Source organism: Triturus cristatus, chromosome 8 (genome assembly GCF_964204655.1).
Source record: "Triturus cristatus chromosome 8, aTriCri1.1, whole genome shotgun sequence".
Taxonomy (NCBI): domain Eukaryota; kingdom Metazoa; phylum Chordata; class Amphibia; order Caudata; family Salamandridae; genus Triturus; species Triturus cristatus.
The window spans coordinates 1,550,417,430-1,550,438,520 of NC_140591.1; the positions used below are offsets into that span (position 1 = coordinate 1,550,417,430).

At 52.1% G+C, this 21,091-nt stretch overlaps 1 protein-coding gene across 3 annotated transcripts in view; it reads left to right on the forward strand.

The window, feature by feature from the left end:
* Positions 1-256: 256 nt before the first annotated feature.
* LOC146806119 (GPI-linked NAD(P)(+)--arginine ADP-ribosyltransferase 1-like) overlaps positions 257-21,091 on the forward strand; it is a 76,217-nt gene continuing 55,382 nt past the window's right edge. The window contains exons 1-2 of one of the 3 annotated variants that reach the window (XM_085623451.1): positions 257-400; positions 528-694. The gene's annotated coding sequence lies outside the window, so the exon portion shown is untranslated. The remainder of the gene's footprint in view (positions 401-527; positions 695-21,091) is intronic. The other 2 variants (XM_085623450.1, XM_085623452.1) reach the window with 2 other exon arrangements.

Here is a 21,091-nt window from a genome sequence, read left to right on the forward strand (position 1 = left end):
CAACACCACAGCCCACACTCTGACAACCATGCGCCCATGGATGCCCTGTAGGAGGCACTGCCTGTCCAGCAAAGCGCTACAATGCCATACCAATAGCCTTTGTGTGCTGTACACATGCCAACAACACCCTAGCATAACACAAAGACAAAACAGCACCCTTGCAGGGCAGTTGGACAGAGTGGACGGGACATGTCTGTGACACAGGATTGTATAAATAGCTGCGGCAGATACCGGGGGGGGGGGGGCGGCGAGTGCTGGTGGCGGCCTGCCAGGGCTATATAAAGCCCCCTGCCGCCTCGGCTCCCATGCCAACATACCGTGGTGAGAGGGGAGCGCGGGCGAGAGCGGCGCAGAGCGGACCAGCAGTGAAGAGCGCAGACCCCCACAGCCAACATTTCAGGTAACTTCCATGGCACGTAGAAATGAAAGAGGGGCCTTGACCGTGTGTCCAGAGCGCGAGGCGGGTACCTGTCGCGGCGTTGGACGGAGCCATGCGTGTAACTTACTGTGTGTGTGTGTTTCCATAGGTCCCCAGGGAGCCGCAGCTCAACAAACTTCCACAGCAGTGTAAACAGCTCCGTGGCGTCCAGGTGCAGTGTTTTCAGTCCGGATACTTATGTATATAAATCATTGTTTTAGGTGTGGTGGTCACACAAGTAACTATAAACTACAAGTCCCACAATGCACTGATCCGGTAAATAACAGCGCCAAACTTTAAAATTGATATCGAGTGATCTGGTGAGCAATTATGGGCATATGTAAATTGAATAAACCTAACATTAGACGTATTTAAGGGTTGTGTTAAACATTTGCACAGTATGCTGTATGTGGCTTATGAACTATGACTATCCCTAATACTTAAAACCCATTTGTACTATAATTTTATATTCATTTGAGTGGGGGTGTATAGCGCGGCTCAGGAAGGTGTCCTCAAGGCGCTGCATGTTGAACAGAGAGGTCCTGCCCTTTTATATGCTAGTTCTCAAAGTTTTAGCATTCAAGAGTAGACGAAGACCATTTGGGAACACGAGGTGGCAGTGTGTGTCCAAGTCTCCACACCAATACACTCATTTGTTTACATATGCTTCACACTCACATGTTTACCTAGTGGTTCACACTCCCGTTTAAATGTCTGCCACATGTTTTTACATCAGAACCAAGGAAGGCCCGTCCTGCTCTCAGAGAAAAACCGAACCACGTCCGTTTCAGAAAAGAAAATTCCCCGAGGTTGAAATCTTCAGGCTGCTACAAACCTGAGCTTCTATTCTTTTATTAATGAGAAGTTTTGTAAAGCGCTGTAAGTAGAGTTCCAGTTACTTCATAGCGCTAACGCTGGAAGCAGAAGAAGGCGCTGAGTGGAGTAAGGGAGAGCCCCCATTTTGACTTTCTTCATTGCACAATCATCACTAGCCTTATGGTGACAGTAATAATACACGTTTTAGAGGGCTATGCGGTTGAGCCATCCCACGGATGCAGTATAACCACATCACTCATAGTGGGTTTTCTGCACTACTTAATACACACACAAACAGGGAAAGTTCTTGAACAGTTTTTAGGTCTAGTGTGTCATCGCAGTCGTCTGCAACATAGGTTGTGTTAGACCTAGCATCCTTGGTGTAGATTTCCCCTAACTTTTTGCCTTCATCCTCCTGTTTCCATGACTTTGTTTTTGCTGACTTTAGGACTCTGCGTACTTTACCACAGCTAACCATTGCCAAAGTGCATGTACTCTCGCCTTAATACATGGTAGAATTGGCTTATACCCAATTGGTATATTTAATTTACTTGTAAGTCCCTAGTAAAGTGGCACTGCCTGTGCCCAGGGTCTGTAAATAAATTCTACTCGATAGCTTGCAGCACTGATTGTGCCACCCAATTATGTAGCCCTTTCAAACATGTAAGGCCTGCCATTGCAGTCTGTGTGTGCAGTTTTAAGCTGCCATTTCAACCTGGCAAAATAAGCCTTTTCCCATTTCCAAATCAACCCGGAAGGCAGGGTCCATTGTATTTTAAAGAAAGACATGTACTTTTAATTTTACATGTGCTGTTAGTGAAACTATTACATTCGTTTTTTACCACTGCTAAGTGTGTCTATCCCATAGGATAACATTGGAGTTACCTTAGTTTATTTAATAAGTGATCATTTCCAAATAGAAGCAGGATATCAGTTCATGTTTGGTGTCTTTGGACTTGAAATAAAAAATCCTCTCTCATGCTGGAGTCAGATTTTGATTACAATTTAGAAAATGCCTGCCTCTGGGTCACATGACAGGGTGAAGCTGACAGTTGGGCTTTATGTATTCCTGCTAGACAGCCACACACAATAGAAATCTTTGGTGTGCCTGGATGGGCCATGGCTGGCATGATGGGAGGACGGAGATGGGCACAGCCCTAGTTACATGTGAATGGGCTGTGTCCTGCCTCCACACAAAGGGCTGCATACCCCCTTTTGTTAGTCTGCAACTAGTGCAGGGGAGGCAGGAAATAAGGGAAACAACTAGAAGCTTCTCCCACTTCAAAGGAGACACCTGGCATAAATATTGGACCTTAGACACCAATTCTTCAATACACTTCTGGACCCATGGAGGGTCTGCCAGGAAGTAGGACTGTTGTGCTGCTACAAGGACTGCCACTCTGCTGGACTGCGTCCCTGCTGGACTACTTCTTCGCAGGACTACTACCTTGCTGGACTACTACCTTCCTGGATTGTTGTCCTGATTCTTTGCTGCCCTGTTGCCCTCCTTTCCTAGTCAAAGGGATTTGGATCTGCATCTGAACTCAGGACTCGTAGAGGGACTCCAAGGGCCAATCTGCTGGCCTCCTGTTCAGAGCCACTAGGACATAACAGGCTCAGAACCTCCTCAAACAGCACCCAGCTCCTGACCCCCAAGTGGTGCCCCTCAGTTCCTGGACCCTTGGTGTGGCCTCAGAGAGGCTTAATTGAAGTTTTTTGGGCTCTGCGCGATCCCGCAATGGCCTGTTGGCACCGGAAACTTGTCACTCGCACAGACCGCCAAAGTGAAGTTCCATCAACCCGACTCTTCGCGCTACAGTATTGACCGCTCATCGAGACGCTACTGCGAATCTTCTGCAATGACAACAGGATCTTCACACTACAGCCACAAACTTCTGTGATGCCATGTCCCCTCTTCGAGCTACATCGACAGCCATCCACGATGCTTCTCTGCTCTTCGTGGCCCTCTCCACCATAAATGGGAATCTTTTAGCTAGACTGAGAAAGTAACTTTTCAGCGAGTCTAACTTGGTAACTGTATCTGACCTACGCTCTATTGCAGTCGGCCTAAACCTCTGACTTTCTCCCGGTCTCGTATGGCCAGATAGCTGCGAGTAGCGCTTTGGTCTTTTTGGAGTGATTTTCACTTAAATCTTTAAAATTGGATATCTCCGGTTCAACTGATTGGATTTTTGTAGTTTTGGTCTTGATTTAATTGTTACAATTTGCTCTTTTTGTCTAAATTGGATTGGTGTAGGATTTCTCTTGTGTTGTGTTGTCCCTTTCTTACTGTTTGAAGTGCTGCGAAAATACTTGACACATTGCTTCTAAGTTAAGCCTGACTGCTCTGTGCCAAGCTACCAGAGGGTTGATCACAGGTTAATATAGGGTTTACTTGTGCCTCACCCTAACAAGGATTGCGGTTGCTGCTTGAGTAGGCTATCACCCCCCTCAACCGGTAACTGAATTTTCTCACATGTTGCAATCAAATCTTTAAAATATACATTGAATAGTCATTGCCTCCACCAAGAGCAGTAATGTTATGTTGTGTATCCTTCCACCTCCTACCTAGTGCTTCCTTTGTAATGCATGAGAAACGTTTTCAAATGTACTCTCTAATATCAGGTTGTTAGTCACATTCAATTGTTTCTCTCCTATACTTACTCTTTAAAGAAAGCAATCTTTTTTAGCTAGGTTTTCCCCTGCTTTGGCAACGCCAATAGGACAGGCTTTAAAGTGATAAACGGAATGTTTTCATGCAACACATGTAAACAGCACTTGTTATTATCCTTGTTTACACCCAGTTTTTGTCCTCTAGAGGACAACAAAACACTCACATTAAAGCATTAGTCCTAAAATACCTATAAATAACAGCCTAGTTAACTTTTTCAGTACCCTAAGGCAGCAGTTCTTAACCTTTTGACTTCTGGGCACCACCAGTGAAAGACTTCTTGACACCGGGGACCCCTATCTAAGCAATGTCTATAATTTTAACCTCAGAAAAATACACAAAACCACAGAAACAAGCATACATTAAACAAATGCATAAATTCTGAAATATTTTGTTTTAGGAAATGGGGTGCAATATATGGTGCGGTTGTGTGACCTCGCTGTGTAATACACTCACCAACTACTTTAGGAAGAGTAGGTTTGTTTGTTAAACCCTCTAGCTCAACCCTGGGTAGCGGGGCTCTGAGCAGTAAGGCTTACACAAAGAAACAAGTGTGAATCATTTAAATAGCACTAAAACAATTGAAGAAGAAATAACTAAGATGCTCAAGAAATCCAGCACAATTTATAAACATTGAGCAGATCTTTATCTATTTTTGGACACCAAAATGAAATAGATCCAAGGAGAGTTCTGGAGATATAGATTTTACATCTGTTAGACCTGGCACCATTGGCGTGGGTCACCCTTCCATTTTTGTCGGTGCCTCAATGTGTTTTTGTGTTGGTGTTAGCTGCTCAGGGCACTGTGCCACTGCCATCCAGTGCCACAGTGCAAGTGCTCCCTATGGTAAAAGGTATTATGGGAATTGACTTCCACGTTTGGCATATTTGGTTTACTGTCAGTCCCTTGTAGAGTGCACCCGGGGTGCCAAGGGCTTGTATATCCAAATCCTGCTAGTGGGCTTGCAGCACTGATTTTGCCACCCACCGAAGCAGCGGGGTAAAATGTGTCTAGGATCTGCCACTGCAGAACCTGCGCGCGGTCTGGTACCGTCGCGCTGACTGAGCAAGTGTCCCCACTTGCCAGTCCCTAAACCTTCCCTTAACTACATGTTAGTCACCCCTCTGGTAGGCCCAAGCGCAGGGTGCATTGTAGGCATAAGGTAGGACATGCCCTGATGTGTGTGGCATGTCTTAATAGTGAATTACAGCCATTTTTAGTTTTTCACTATTGAAGGCTACCTGCTCTCTATAGGCCAGAATGGGCTGCGGGGATCGCTACACGCTGTGACCCCCGTGGACTCAGAGAGCATGGTAGAAAGTCATGTTTAGTATGCCTGAACTCGGGACAATAAAATACATCTTTTAGTAAAGGTTATTTTAATATCCTGGGTTTGCAAATGCTACTTTTAGAAAGTTAGCCTTTGCGCGCCTGACCGTCTCAGACCGCCTCTGCTGGGGGTGTGGGTTCTGCCTAGCAACAGTACAGGAGCAGGGCTGGGGGATTCCAGGAGACAGGTTGGCTGCCAGGTGGTGGGTAGAGAGATCGCACCAGGATGGGTGGGAGGAGTACACCCTGACTCTTGAATAGACCTGTGCTCTGCCACCACAAAGCCGGCTCCGCCCCCTGTGGAGCGGCTGATGTCTCTACCCTGCTGCTGAAAGGAAAGAGCAGAGTCACCAAAACAAAGTACTCCAGAACTGGACTGAGCCAGGCCCAGGCCCCCTGGCGCTAAAGAACAAAAGAATCACTGTATAAAAGTAGGAGCCTGGCTCCTAAGAAATCAGATCCAGATTGAACCACGAAGGAACTCTGCCCGACTAGAAGGACCTGGAAAAAGCTGAAGGAGGAGTAACTTTCCCTGACCTGGGGGATTGGCCTGCAGTAGGTGCCTTGCTGAGGAAGGAGAGGAAAAAGACTGAAAGAGACTTTTGCACTTTGTTCTTCAACTATCTCCAAGGGCTTGGAAGAAGAGCTTGCCCCCTGAACTGAACCCCAGGACCACTGGGTTCACCGTGTCTCCGCTCGTCTGAGAACTCGAGCCGTGTGCTTTCTCCCGCCGGAGTGCTCTGCGCACCTTGCCACCCCTCCTAGGGCCGTGACACCCAGAAGCCTGGCCGCTTCCCCTCGCCCTGGACCCATCGAGTCTGGCCGCCCCGCTTCCCTGTCACCTGCCTGCCACTGGAGCGTACCTGGTGCCCTCTCGCCCTCCCGCCGGATTTCTAATTGGGAAGTGAAATCAAGCCTCGGACGGCCGCCCGTACGTCGTAACGTATCCGTCCGCCCCGCTTCACCTCCCAGCCTGAGTCTGACCGTGCCGCCCTCCGCAGTGACCTCCCGCACAGTCCGTGTCGGAGGCCCTGGGCCGCACCTGTCTACCGAGAGCCGCCCGCTGAATTCTTGATCCGGAGACCCGCGAGGTGCAGAACCTGCATCTCCCCTGAAGACTCGTCCAAGAACATCGCACGTTCCCAGGTACAGTGAACTCTCTATCGGACTCGGGGTCCGCAACGTTCTGATTTCCCCGTATTACTGTACCCCGGGTGCACTGCGCATCATCGTGACTGGACCGACTCAACCGAGCCCTGTGAAGCGCTCGCGATCGAACAAGTTACCAAAGAAAAGAACAGTGCCTAATTATCATCTCGTGGCTTCCATTTCGCAACCGTTATTGATGGTCTTGTACATGCCTGCGTAACAAAGAATCTTTTATATAAAGCATCCGTATTTTTGATACAACTTACGCCTGGTGTCCATTTGTGGGGGATCGTTGTGGTTTACTGTGTGTGATCATAAATGCTTAACTGACTAGCGCCCTGAAGTTTAGCCCTGACTGCTCGCGCCACACTACCTATAGGGTGAGCAGGGGTTGTTCGGAAGGGGTAATTCCCTCGCCTGAATAGAAGAAGGGACCGCTGCATGTCACAAGTACCTACCTGTGCCAACCAGAGGTTCCCCATTCTAACAACATGGTATAGTAAATATGCGCTGTGAGAAGTTGACCTGATATATGCTGTCCACTAGTTCTAGTGGGCACCTTGTATCAGTCCAAACAAACAATCCCTTACGGTGATTGGTTAAAGACAGCCTTTATTGAAAGCTATCCTAGTGGTAGCTATGGAAAGCAGCCTTCAGGCTAAGTCTTGAAGGAATGTAAAGTAGCTTGTTTTACCAGTCTATAATCTCTTGAATGATCAAATGAAAGGACAACCACACCAGGTATATATTTAAAATATATGTATTTAAGATAAAACACACCCCTCTAGTCTCTTTATGAGACTGGAGTTCGAAGTACTTAATTTACATGTTAGCAATCAACAGTAATAGCACAAATACGCGTTTGGGCCCTAGGGGTATACCAAACCATATACCAATAAAGTGGTATAAGAACCACGACTGAACTAGACACAAGGCCAAGAGCCTGTAGAATCACTGGGACCCCAAGGAACCACCCAAGGTAGTGACACAGGGGACCCGCGGGGGCCGTGGGCAGTGTGTAAACACAACCGCGGGTTCCTGTTAGCTTCTATGGGCAATGTCGTGGTTGGAATTTTAAAGATTAGGGACACTTAGAATCAGTTAGGACCAAACCCTTTTGGACTTAAGAAGTTCTAGGGCTAGCACCCACGGGAGCACCGGAGTACTCGTGTTACCTCATCCAGGGAAGCCGGGTGCATAGGTGTCTTTTGGTGTCGGTTCAGGTCGCGTCGTCGATTACAATGGAAGCTGGCGAAGAACTGATGCTGCTGTGAAGAGGAGAAGTGTCCGAAGAGATCCAAGCCTGGATCTAGGATGGAAGGAACCTGAAAGCAGAGGGAACAGAGTCTGGGTCACTTGCCAGTGACCGAGGGCAGGATGGACCAATGCCCACAGATGTCGGGTGCTTCAGGTCAGTTGTCGGGTGTCTTGACTCTTCAGCCACGAGGTCCAGGAGATGGTTGATGAAGTCCACGAGCGGGATTCAAGCTGTTCCACAAAGTCTGTCAAGTGCTGCGGTGTCGGCGACCAGATTGGACCCAACAAGCCTTGGCAACGGCAAGTCTCATGGAATGAGAAGAAGGACGTCGGTGAAGACCAGCAAGATCTGAGGGACTCACCCAGCGAGGGTAAGTCAGGGCACATCTGGAGCAACCAGGGAAGCCCAAGCAGAAGAGGAGTTGCCTTCGTGGGAACCCACTACCGAACGGGCTAGCGATCGCAAAGGAGCCTTGAGCGGTCGCACTGGAACCCTGCCCACGGGTCACTCGTGGAGTGAAGGCCAGAGATCTTCAGTGCAGTCAGTGCTCAAGGCTGGGGCTACTCGGAGCCCAAAGCAAAACTTCAAGGATAAACAAGAAGTTGATGTACCAGCAATAGTATGCAGAGCCCAGGGGTCACGGTTCCTCATCACCCACGATAGCCACGGGCCTCAGCTTTGCTGTGGACTTAGGGTAGCCTCGGGGAAGTCAGGAAATCCACCTCTGTTGATGCAGAGACTTCGGTGTCCAACGGGAGCTTCGGAATTGCAGACCGGACAGTTGCTTCTTTGGTGCCTGCCAAGCAGGGGAGTCACTCCTTGACTCCATGGGAGATTTCTTCAGTCTTCTAGTCAGGATAGAACGTCGAAGGTCCAGGATATATATTGCAGAGTTTCGTCCAGGGTAATCTAAAGTCGCAAGGACTGGGTTCCCATACTTATACTAAGTTTGGGGGTTGGACATACTCTAGGGACCCACCTATGGGAGGGTTTGGAAAGAGGGGTGGTTACACCCATTTCCTTTGTCCAGTTTCACACCAGAGCAGGGGCAGGTAGCCCATGCAACCGGTTTGAACTGGACTATGCACAGGGACACCAAGTGTGCCCCCAGTGCAGGACTTCAAAGCACTAGAGAGTGCCCCCGCTCAGCCCCAATACACATATGCCTGTCTGGGGAGGTGATTACACCTCCCTGGGACAGGAAACCTATTGTCCAGGCCTCCCCTGCCAGAGTTTCACTCAGCAGCAGGAGGCCAGACCCGTGTCTGTGGCAGAGGCATCCATTTTGTGATGCCAGGGCTCTAGAAAGTCCTACCGGGTTAGACCAGTGTGAACATGTCTCTCCCTCTAGAAGGGTGGAATGCTACCCCCGCCGCCAGAACTGGCGGGTGGCTAGTTTTCCAAAGCGTTTGACACCAAACACAACATGCTTCCGTGCAGCCATCCCAAAGTTAGCATTTACCGCGAGGTTATAATGCACTTAAGAGTATATGGTCAGGCTGCACCACAAACCGCATCAGAGGAGGTACTCCGAACGCTGCAGAGGGGCTCTGCTCATGCAGGGGCACCCTCTCACATAAAAACCAAGCACTCTGCCTTCAGGATTGTTAAGGCCTGCCATAGGAGTGACTTATAGGTTTTATATCTGTGTGCAATGGTAGTGATATAGGTAGCCTATACCACTGTAAGGGGTGCAAGTACACCCTTACCCAGGCTGCAGTAGCAGACCTGTGGTGCCATTTTGGAGGGCTTCCCAGGGGTGGCATAATACATGCTTCAGCCCCTGGTAGGCCTCTGAGGTACCTATGCCCAAGGTAAATAGTATACCATATACTAGGGGCGTATAAGGCACTCCAGATTCCAATTAGATATGTGCCTAATGTACATGGGAACCATTTTAGAGAGGAAGCAGCTAGGCTGTGGTCCTGATTAGCCATGTGAAGCAGATCCTACTCACCTACATGCGCTTTTTACTCAACCACAAACAAGCATTAGCAAATTCAACTAATTTGCTACTTAAAAACGTTTTGAGCATCAATTTTGCCTAGTTGTATTGCGGTGTATCATAGTCACTTACGGTAACCACCTCCAGCAGGGTGCCAGCTCATCTTGGGACTGGAGGATCTAAGAGGATCTCGAGATGAGCCAGAGACCAAGCCTCTGGGTTGAGCTATCAGTGGTTCGCCCAACTGTAAGACTGTGTCTGGCATGCTTCGAACATATCGCCAATCACATGGCAAACCGGCATACGCCCCTAACCTCCTCTTGAATGGCCTCTCCTGATTTCCGGGTTTCCTTGCGTCGGGAGACCTGGCAGCTTGGATGACGCACTCCTTACACACGACCGGCGACCTTTATTTTGAGGGCCAATTCCTCTCCCTTGACCAGCTGACCACAGACCATGCTCTCCCCCTAGACCAGTTACTTATATACAGTTCCTTATATACAGGCAGATCTGCGACACCTGTCGCATCCTTTGGGGCACGTTTGAATCAGAACCAACCACTCATCCCATCCTGCAGGCCATACTCACAATGGGCGCGGGCTGCCACCTTATTACCTGGCTCTATAAAGCCATTCATGACCTCTGGGCTGCACCCCTCACCATGCTGAGAAGTAAATAGTAGGAGGATTTTGGGTGAGCCTTACATGATAAGAAATGGAACAGGCTCCAGAGCACTCCCAGTAGGACTCACAGAACTCTCGATTCAAGAACATGCAATTCTTTCTGTTGCATAGAGCGTACCTCACTCCCGCCTAGCTCAATCACTATTACCTTGACATACATACTACCTGCCACCGCTGTCACTTCCCGGATGCTGACCTCAAGCATATGTTATAGGCCTGTGTAATACTGCGGGGCTACTGGCACATGGTATATACTACCCTACAAGAGCTCACATAGCACCATCATGGCAAAAGGTCCCCCCCCTTAGCATGAATGCCCGCAAATAAATACACACCACACAAGTTTATACTTGGGAAAAACTGCTGCAGGTTTATTACATACAACGTTATGTAATCTGGTGGGTTAGCTTACGGGCGATCCAAGGGCAGGCAGCCTTCTTGCCACCTACCCACCTGATGAGCCTAGCAGCATCGTGGCGAACCACCTTTGTACTGCACCTTCTGGGAATCCCCTTCTTGGATCACCTGACCCTTGGTCCCTTATACTCACGCTCCTTTCAGGGCGGAGCGTAGCTAGGCAAGCCCCCGGTTGCTCAGGCCCACAACCGCCCGAAGGACTAACGGGGCACCGATACAGATTCCATTAACCTTCCATGAGGCTCCTGGGGTTCGGCTCTGGCACTCCTATGTGCCGCGCAGAGGTACCCTTCTGTACCCATTTGCTTCCAGATCGCCCTGTAACTCCGCCTGCAACGAAAAAGTACAACATTACAAAGTTCTTGCCATACCTCCTTCTGCCAACAATCCCGGTAAGCAGTAGGGTGGGAGACAGCATGTCCGTGTCGTGGTGTCCGCGGCGTGTCCTGTGCACAAGAGGCAGAAAACATGGTGAGGGGGACTTATGTACCCCTCACCCTGCCCGGTGCACCAGACATGACGCGGCATGCCCGCGACCCTGGTGGGGACTCCTCCCCAAGCCAACCCCCCCGAGGAGGGGGGGAAATGTGGGGGGGAGCCCGATGTCACTAGTGGGCCGCCCTCCTGAGTGGCCGCCTGCGGTGGCCTCGGGCAGCCGCATAGCACCATCAGGCAAAAGGTCCCCCCCTTAGCATGAATGCCCACAAATAAATACACACCACATAAGATTATACTTGGGAAAAACTGCTGCAGGTTTATTACATACAATGTTATGTAATCTGGTGGGTTAGCTTACGGGCGATCCAAGGGCAGGCAGCCTTCTCACCACCTGCCCGCCTGATGAGCCTAGCAGCACCGTGGTGAACCACCTTTGTACTGCACCTTCTGGTGATCCCCTTCTTGGATCACCTGACCCTTGGTCCCTTATACTCACACCCCTTTCAGGGCGGAGCGTAGCTAGGCAAGCTCCCGGTTGCTCATGCCCACAACCGCCCGAAGGACTAACGGGGCACCGACATAGATTCCATGAACCTCCCATGAGGGTCCTGGGGTTCGGCTCTGGCACCCCTATGTGCCGCGCAGAGGACCCTTCTGTACCCATTTGCTTCCAGATCGCCCAGTAACTCCGCCACAGCCCTGGAGACGACCAACCGTCGCCTCCAGGACCCCCCACCAACCGCTCTAGTCTTTACCTGCAACCCTTTTGTGCTAACACCTCTTGCAAGTCTAACAAGAACAAGTCCATCCCTACTGGTGTGAGGTGTACCCCGTCTGCCTCAAAGTATCCCTTGACCCTGTCTTGAATCATTTCGTGTCTAATGAATCCCAGGCCCCTCTGCTGAGTGAACTTGCGCATGGAGCTGTTCACCTGTCTCCTGGACCGCTCCACCGCCTCGCAAGACTTCGCCCCCTGCCATACTCTCCGTGGCACGATCTCTGACCACCAGAGCTCTCACTGACCCAAGCGCTTGCTAAGTTCCCCCAAGTCAGTTTTCATGGCATACAGGAGCAAAGTCCTCCCAGAGGTAGTGAGGTCATTGCCCCCCAGATGGATCACCAAAAAATTGGGCGGGGCACCCAGCGCCGCTAGCGAGTGCTCCAGTCTGTTCATGAGGCTGCTCCATCTCATTCCAGGGAAACCCAACCACTCAAACTTTGTCTGCGAGAATCCACGCATCCAGTTCCTGATCGATGCCCAACGGGCCAACTGGGAGATGGCACAGTGCCCAATGACCCATACTTGTGACCCTGATAAAACAAAGGACACATTTCAACTCAGTATTTTTATTATTCAAAGACATTATGCCTTTGCACTTAGACACTACAAAACTCATCAAACCACGTGGCACACAACACTGCAACACTACAACACTATTTTCCGCTACACAGACGCCTTCAAGGGCGGATATAGCGTTTGTAACACTGGGACTCCCAGCGTCCCACTTTTTTCACACGTTCAGGTTCCATGCCTGCTGTAAATGCAGTGGCGGCTGACCCAATCCTGAAAGAGTGGCTGGAATATTTTTTATCTGCCTGGAGGAGGCCGGCCCTGGACAAGCAAGCCCCCATTAAACGCTCCACCTGGAATTTGGTTAGAGGCACCAGGTCGGCATGGATCAATAAATAACCAGGTGCCACTGGGAGAAGTGATATGTACTCCCCGACTTTGGAAACCGGGCAGTATCTGGGGTCTCCCAACGGCATTAACCCCACCTAACCCCCTTCCCTTTCTGGTTTGTTTTTGACCTCCTGAGGTGGATGGTCAACTTACCCTCCACCCAATATCCAACATGCCTATGCGTCCCCTGACCTGTCTGTCTTGGACTGAGCCACTAACTCACTAATGCGGGCGAGTGGGTAACTCCTCCTAGGACATTTAACATGGCCTTCAGAATGGGAAAGTCGATAGGGGACCTGCTGTCTGGAACCCTGGGCTCCTCTCTGGCCCACCCTTTCAGTGCCGCCCTAATGACAAAGCACTTAGCTGGGTCCTGGCCTCCCCTCAACTTAACATCATGGCTGACAGCCGCCAAATGTCCCCTGTTTTTTGGCCCATACCACAAACGCCTGTACTTTGCCCTCAATGGGTTGCCCGGACAGTCCCTAGGCATCCGCCACTTTGTTGAAGGAGGCCAGATGGGCCAGGTAGCACTTCCTAGTACCTGGGGCCAAGGACCGTTCCCCCAGTGCTCTCAAGTGTTGTTTCACTCCAAGATCCTCCAGAGGGTTGCCGAGAAGGGGGTCATCTCCGCTCTCGCCTGCGGCCAGGCCTCCCGGAAACGGAGCCACTGAAAACGAGAGATAGCGTCAGCTGCCATGTTCTTGACCCCCTCGATATGTCTAGCCCTACACTCCAAGTTGCAACGCAGGCTCCCTCTGGCTAGTTCCCTGAGCAAGCAGAGCACCAGCGGGCACTTGGCTGTCTGCCCATTGATGGCCTGCACCACAGCCATGTTGTCCGACCAGCATAGGACCTTTCTGTCTGACAGGATCTCTGGCCACAGGTGGAGTGCAATGACGATGGGGAACAGTTCCAGAACTGTGATCTTGGCAGTGATGCCGCGCTTGCGCTAGGTTTTGGGCCATTCCTGTGCACTCCACTCCTCGCCCAGGATTGCCCCAAAGCCCTCCCTCCCTGATGCATCCGTGAAAAGGCTGAGTTCGGGACTGTCCGCCCAGGGAGCCCTCCAGATAACAGTCCCATTGAAGTGAGACAGGAACTCCCCCCACATGGCCAGGTCCTTCTTCAGGCCTACTGCCAACTTAACAAGGTGGTGTTTCTTAGACACTTTTGCTGTGGACCTGGCTAATCTTCTAGCGAACACGTTCTCCACCGGGATGACTCTGGCTGCAAAGTTGAGCTTGCCCAAGAGGCTTTGGATGACACCCAAAGGAGCCTTGTCTTTCCCCAGCAGTGACTGGATGTCCTGTCGCAAAGCCTGCACCTTCTCAGCAGGGAGTCTAGACACGCCCATCACCGTGTCCAGCTCGATGCCCAAAAAGTGAGAACCTGCGCAGGGCCTTCCGTCTTACTAGGTGCTAACGGCACCCCAAGGTGTCAGGCAATGTCCTGAAAGCATTGTAGCCTCCTGCTGCACTCCTGCGTACCAACACCCCCGATGAACAGGAAATTGTCAAGGTAGTGGGTCATCCCTTCCACGTTAAATCTTCCTGAGAGGGCCCACTGCAGGAATGAGCTGAAGGCCTCAAGACACGGCACACCCCATGGGCATGCACTTGTTGTAAAAGAATTCCCCTTACCATTTGAACCCAAGGAGGTGCTGGCTCTCCGGGTGGACTGGTAGTAGGCGGAATGCTGACTCGATGTCAGCCTTGGCCACCCACGCTCCCCTGCCCGCCCTCCTTACCATGTCCACCGCCATGTCTAGAGAACAGTATGAGACCGAGCAGGAACCCTCCTCCAGCCAGTAGTTCACCGAATCCCCATCCGGGTACGACAGGTGTTGAATCAACCTGAATGCCCCTGGCTCCTTCTTAGGAACCACTCCCAAGGGAGAAACCACAAAGTTCGGGAGAGGAGGATGCTAAAAGGGGCCCGCCACCCTCCCCAGGGCCGCTTCCTTCTTAATCTTTGCCCCTACGACTTCGAGATGATCCATGGAGGACCTAAGGTTCTCAGAATCCCTGCAAACCAGGGGCCCCTGATAAGGAATTCTGAAGCCTTCCAAAAACCTGTGGGCTAGTAACATTCTGTTCTTAGCATTAGGATAATCCCTTAACAGAGGTAGCAAGTTGGAAATGACAATGGGAAACGGACCTTTGTCCCGGCGCTCCCCAGTAGGGGCACCCGAGGGGGGTCGTGCAGGGCTATGCAGGGAGGACTTGGCCAGGGAATGTCGGGCCGGACGCCTACTTGTCGTGTCGGGCAGGCACCGAAGCGGGCTCGCACATGTCGCAAGAGGTGGCAGAGTGTGTGGAGCCACACTTGCTGCAGGTGTGGGAGAATCTACAGGCCTTGCCCCAGGAGCATACCCCTGCGTTATACAGCACTGCAGGGTCAGACTGATTTGCATATGGCCATGTCTGGACTGGGGTGGCAGAGTGGGCTAAAGAACGGTGATGGATCAAACCCGGATCTGTTGACTGGGTGTGAGTGTTTGATGGTTCTGATGCTCCGTCCATCACCACCCCCTTTTGTACCGCTTTGTTCGCCATAAGTTGGCAGGGTATGCTCAGACGTGAGTCCCTTGCTCACTTTGCCACTGGATTCAAGCAAGCCTGGCTGAAGACGGCTGAAATGCCAGAAACCGGTCCTAGGAAGCTTGTTTCCGGTCCAGGGAAGGCATGGCTTGGCAGTTCGGGCTGGACTGTTCCCATGAGGCACAGGGTCAGACTGATTTGCATATGGCCATGTCTGAACTGGGGTGGCAGAGTGGGCTAAAGAACGGTGATGGATCAAACCCGGATCTGTTGACTGGGTGTGAGTGTTTGATTGGTTCTGATGCTCCGTCCATCACCACCCCCTTTTGTACCGCTTTGTTCGCCATAAGTTGGCAGGGTATGCTCAGACGTGAGTCCCTTGCTCACTTTGCCACTGGATTCAAGCAAGCCTGGCTGAAGACGGCTGAAATGCCAGAAACCGGTCCTAGGAAGCTTGTCTCCGGTCCAGGGAAGGCATGGCTTGGCAGTTCGGGCTGGACTGTTCCCATGAGGCACAGGGTCAGACTGATTTGCATATGGCCATGTCTGAACTGGGGTGGCAGAGTGGGCTAAAGAACGGCGATGGATCAAACCCGGATCTGTTGACTGGGTGTGAGTGTTTGATTGGTTCTGATGCTCCGTCCTTCACCACCCCCTTTTGTACCGCTTTGTTCGCCATAAGTTGGCAGGGTATGCTCAGACGTGAGTCCCTTGCTCACTTTGCCACTGGATTCAAGCAAGCCTGGCTGAAGACGGCTGAAATGCCAGACACCGGTCCTAGGAAGCTTGTTTCCGGTCCAGGGAAGGCATGGCTTGGCAGTTCGGGCTGGACTTTTCCCATGAGGCACAGGGTCAGACTGATTTGCATATGGCCATGTCTGAACTGGGGTGGCAGAGTGGGCTAAAGAACGGTGATGGATCAAACCCGGATCTGTTGACTGGGTGTGAGTGTTTGATTGGTTCTGATGCTCCGTCCATCACCACCCCCTTTTGTACCGCTTTGTTCGCCATAAGTTGGCAGGGTATGCTCAGACGTGAGTCCCTTGCTCACTTTGCCACTGGATTGAAGCAAGCCTGGCTGAAGACGGCTGAAATGCCAGAAACCGGTCCTAGGAAGCTTGTTTCCGGTCCAGGGAAGGCATGGCTTGGCAGTTCGGGCTGGACTGTTCCCAATAGGCACAGGGTCAGACTGATTTGCATATGGCCATGTCTGAACTGGGGTGGCAGAGTGGGCTAAAGAACGGTGATGGATCAAACCCGGATCTGTTGACTGGGTGTGAGTGTTTGATTGGTTCTGATGCTCCGTCCATCACCACCCCCCTTTGATACAACCTGCACTTCCCACTAAAGACTCTACTGGGTCCCTGCTTGGCCTCCCCGAAAGGGCTGCCTAAACTGACCCTTCCTGTCCTGCCTCTGGCCCTTGCTCGTCTCCCCCTTCTTATTTTTAGTGCTTGACTTCTCGCCGGCCTCAACCCTGCCCTTGCCCATGTGCTGAACCCAAAGACGCACCTCCAACTGGTCCCACCCCAGTTCCGGCCATATGGTTATCTGTTTTCTAAACTCACAGTCGTACTTGTACCAGCCCATCCCGCCGTTAGTCTCCGCCTCATCAGTGATAATGCAGGCATATTGAAACAAACCAGGCAGTTGTTCGGGGTATCGCTCCATCACTACCGCTGCCAGAATTGAGAAGGCCTGCCCCCATCTCTTAATTGTTTTCTACGGCCATGCCTGGAAGCGAACCTTCTTGTCCTCTTCCTTGCCACCCATTCTCCTGGTGTCCACCCCTTCGGCCCCATGCATATGCAGGGTAAAAATATCGATGAACTCCCTACTCCATATTCCTTCTTTAGACGCAAGTGGCACCTCCCACGCTAAGGAGCACCGGCCTGACATCAGGGGGGCCAATGTGACTAGTGGCACGGGAGCAGGAAGCGCGGTGGGCATCGCAGCGGGAGGAGTGGGAGTACCTGCTGCTGAGGGCGCGGGTGGCGGGGCTGCGGCTGAGGCAGTTACTAGGGGGGGAGCATATTGCTGTGGCCGGAGGGGCTGACTCTGCCCGTTGCTGGCAGCCTAAATCGAGTGCGGTCCCCCCCTACTGCTTCGGCCCCCGTAGGGGTGCTGTGTGTACTCAACTGCCCCGGGCTCTGGCCCAGGCCCTGTAACCCCCTGCTACAGGCTCCCACATGGCAACCTTGCTTGTTAACTGCACTCCCGCCTCCCCTCCAAACATGCTTGATCGATGGGCCACCCTGTGCCTGCGCAGGTGGTGCTGCCCTAGCTACCCCCATGCCACTGTTCGTGTTGGTGACCACGCTGGGGTTGCTAGCAGCCAGGAGGCCAGCTCTGACCTCCTCCATGAAGTTCGATAACGTGTCCGTGAGCTTACCCAGGTCGTCAGGTGTGGCAAAGTTCGGTGACGGCGTTGCGTTGACCAGGGGTACCACCGGTCTGACTGCGGGGGGCAGTGGGGCATCAGCAACCGGCATGGCCGCAGTCCGTTCATTGCCCGTGGTCCGGCTCTTAGCTGGCAGCGGGTCTGCTGGGAAGTCCTTTACTGTGGGCCTGCGAACCCTCTTTGAGCTGGTGGGGCCGGTCTCCTCGGCGGGCTCCTGCCCCGTGTGTGGGACAGACATGGCGATACCGGAGTCGTCCGGACTGTGCGCCATCAATAGCTCGGTGGCCCAAGCCACTCCTTTATCCCTGACCATCTCCATAACGGCTGCCAGCTGCGCATCTTGGGAGGTTCCTGGCTGGGAATCCTCCACCTGGGACATCTGAGAGAAAAGTTGGGGGGATCCATGGCTATTCATCTGGTCAGTTCAGAAACAGCTCACCCAGAAAAGAAATAGAACTGTAAGCCATAGATCTGGCTGGTGGTGTCGATTCGACCTTCCTGTCCCGCCCCTCGAGCACTTGGTCCCCAGCCCCCGACCCCGTACTTACTTCCACTGTTAGTTGCTATGATCTTATCCTGACAACACTGGGGTTGAGGGGTGGGGAGGATCTTGATGAACCATGCGCGCGGAGGATGAAGAACCATTATTATCCATTCAACATCTACCGACTACCGGGCCTTGGTACGGCTCAAATTCCCTGCCAGCCCATCCTGTCACCCTCCCCCCTCACTGGTGAGACTCTTGCATCCCACCCCACCCTGCACCCTCGGACGTGCTCACCCCACGTGTTACCTCAGAATACGCCTCTTGTGAATGGGCCTGTGTTGCACCCTACACTTCGACGAGCATCCGAGAGCGCGAGTCGTGGCTGAAACACAAAACAGCGTGGCGTGAGAAAGAAGGCTAAACATATTCCACATTATGACGTGGGTCCTCCAAGTATGACCGATTTGATGACAACTGGCGGAGCCAGCGCGACACGCGCACACAACGGCCCAAGGCGATAACATCGAGCCCGCCCACAACCACCGCAGTAAACACTACCCATACTCATTAAGGCCCTGGGAAATATAATTGATTCGCCCAGACACGCGACACCCGCTGTCCGGGATCGATGCTGCGACAGTGAAAATAATGTTCGGGCCGCAACCCGACCCCCCCCAACCGGGGGTCACTGAGGCGTGATTGCACCTGATACGTCGGGCAGTACGCAAGCCTGGCGCCTGGCCGCCCCGGGGAGCACGACGCGCACTGTGATTCTACACCACAGGCTATGCGTGGGAATGTACACAACGCTAGGGAGGGGGTCGCTACCCCGTACCCCCCCAGGCCCTGAAACATATGGCCTACTCAGGCTGGCGCCAGGAATGTAACTAGCAGTGGTGGGATCTGAACCCACGCCTCCAGAGAGACTGGAGCCTAAATCCAGCGCCTTAGACCGATTGGCCACGCTACCACGTGGTAGCTGGATGCCCCCCAGAGTAGCGGGAAGCGGGCCGCTCGAGCCAGGGAAGCCCCAAGGATTCCCTAATGCACAAACCCCCCCGACCCCGGGCTGCCCCTGCAGACTCGGACTGCAGCTCACCCAGCTAAGTCCGGGGCCGTGGCCACGCGAGCATAACCCAGCCGGGTGAGGGAGCACTCACCAGCAATACGGCGTGCGTATCGACGAGGACCCGGTTCCAACAGCGAGTCTGACAGCGTGTCCAGTGTTGTGGTGTCCATGGCGCGTCCTGTGCACAAGAGGCAGAAAACATGTTGAGGGGGACTTATGTACCCCTCACCCTGCCTGGTGCACCAGACATGACGCGGCATGCCCGCGACCCTGGTGGGGACTCCTCCCCAAGCCAACCTCCCCTCGAGGAGGGGAGAGTAAAAGTGGGGGGGAAGCCTGATGCCACTAGAGGGCCATCCTCCTGAGTGGCCCCCTGCGGTGGCCTCGGGCAGCCACAGAGCTCACAGACATTCACACGTTGGAGGCATGGGCATTGGGTATTTTCATGCGCAGAAAGAGACATTGTGCGCATCCGTTTTGCAACTCTAGCACTCCTCCTCGCTAAGCTCACACTTCACTGGTGTTCCCCAGCGACCCCGCCGGTGGAGGCGTGGCACGGTGCACTGTGCAAATGGGGCACTGCTGAGGAGGAAGCCCTCCGCTACGAGAAGGTCCAGCACCTTCGCAAACATCCCATGGGCCACCCTCCTCATATATTTTCAACAGAAAGTGAGCGAGCAAGGATGATATGCCCACATAATGATACTTCTGCCTACACTGCTACCCCCTGCACCCAGCAGCCTGCATCCCTGCCAACTATCTCTCACACCTGTTTCCTCCATTCGCATCCACCCACCCACTCCCCTCCCACCCCCGCCTTCCTACCCACACTCTAATTTACATCTTCATTGTCGACACCCTGCGGTAGGTGCCCCGCACTCCATCATGTCAGTTCCCTTCATGACACAATGACCCATGCTGTATACCACATCTAACTCCCAAGACAGAGTTCCATTCTATGCCAATGCCACAGCACCTCTCTTGTCACCCATCCCGGTTTTACTCCCCCCCCCCCCCACAGTTTCTAGTATAGAGCCAGAGCATGGACATACCTCAACCACGCACATGCCACTTTTTCAGCACTACCTAACACTATACAATGCTTCTGTTTTTCTTGGAGAAATGATATCTGCTGTGTAGTTGTGCATTTATTTGTCCTCCTACAACCATTGTGTATCTTTCAAACCCCAATAAAAAAGACTGGCTCTGGCATGGCAGAGTGACCACCAAAGATGCGTGTGATATGCAGCCAGGGCCAATGGCATAGATCTGAATTGGCCCCCAGCCCGCCAGTCACTCCATTTCAGTGTGCTGCTTGCAGGGCTTTAAGTGCATGAGATCTTGCCCAGTCTCTGATGCAACTGTAATACAAACTGTCTTTGAAATGGGTTCATATTGGGTCCTTAATTCATGTCCTTTAGAGACAAAAGCAATGTTCGAATTTCCAACAACGACTGTAGAAAGCCTTGTAGTAATCCATAACAGCAAATCACTCCCTCTTAAAATTTCATTTTATCTCATCTTGCATTTCAAAAGGTTATTTTTTTTTTCATATGTTGTGATCTGTCTTTTTGCCGTGCAGCATATAACTTATGTGGAAGGAGTCGCCTCTAAGAGTCTGGTTGAGTTCCGGGTGTGAGTGAGTGATTGTAGGAAGCTGGCTTTTTATGTAGTGTACCAAAACTATGTAGAAAGTCCTGACGACCCTTATTGGCTTGCTTAAATTAATAACCCCACATGCTCTCTTTTGTGGTAGTGTGGGCGAGCAATTAAGGTTTATCACACG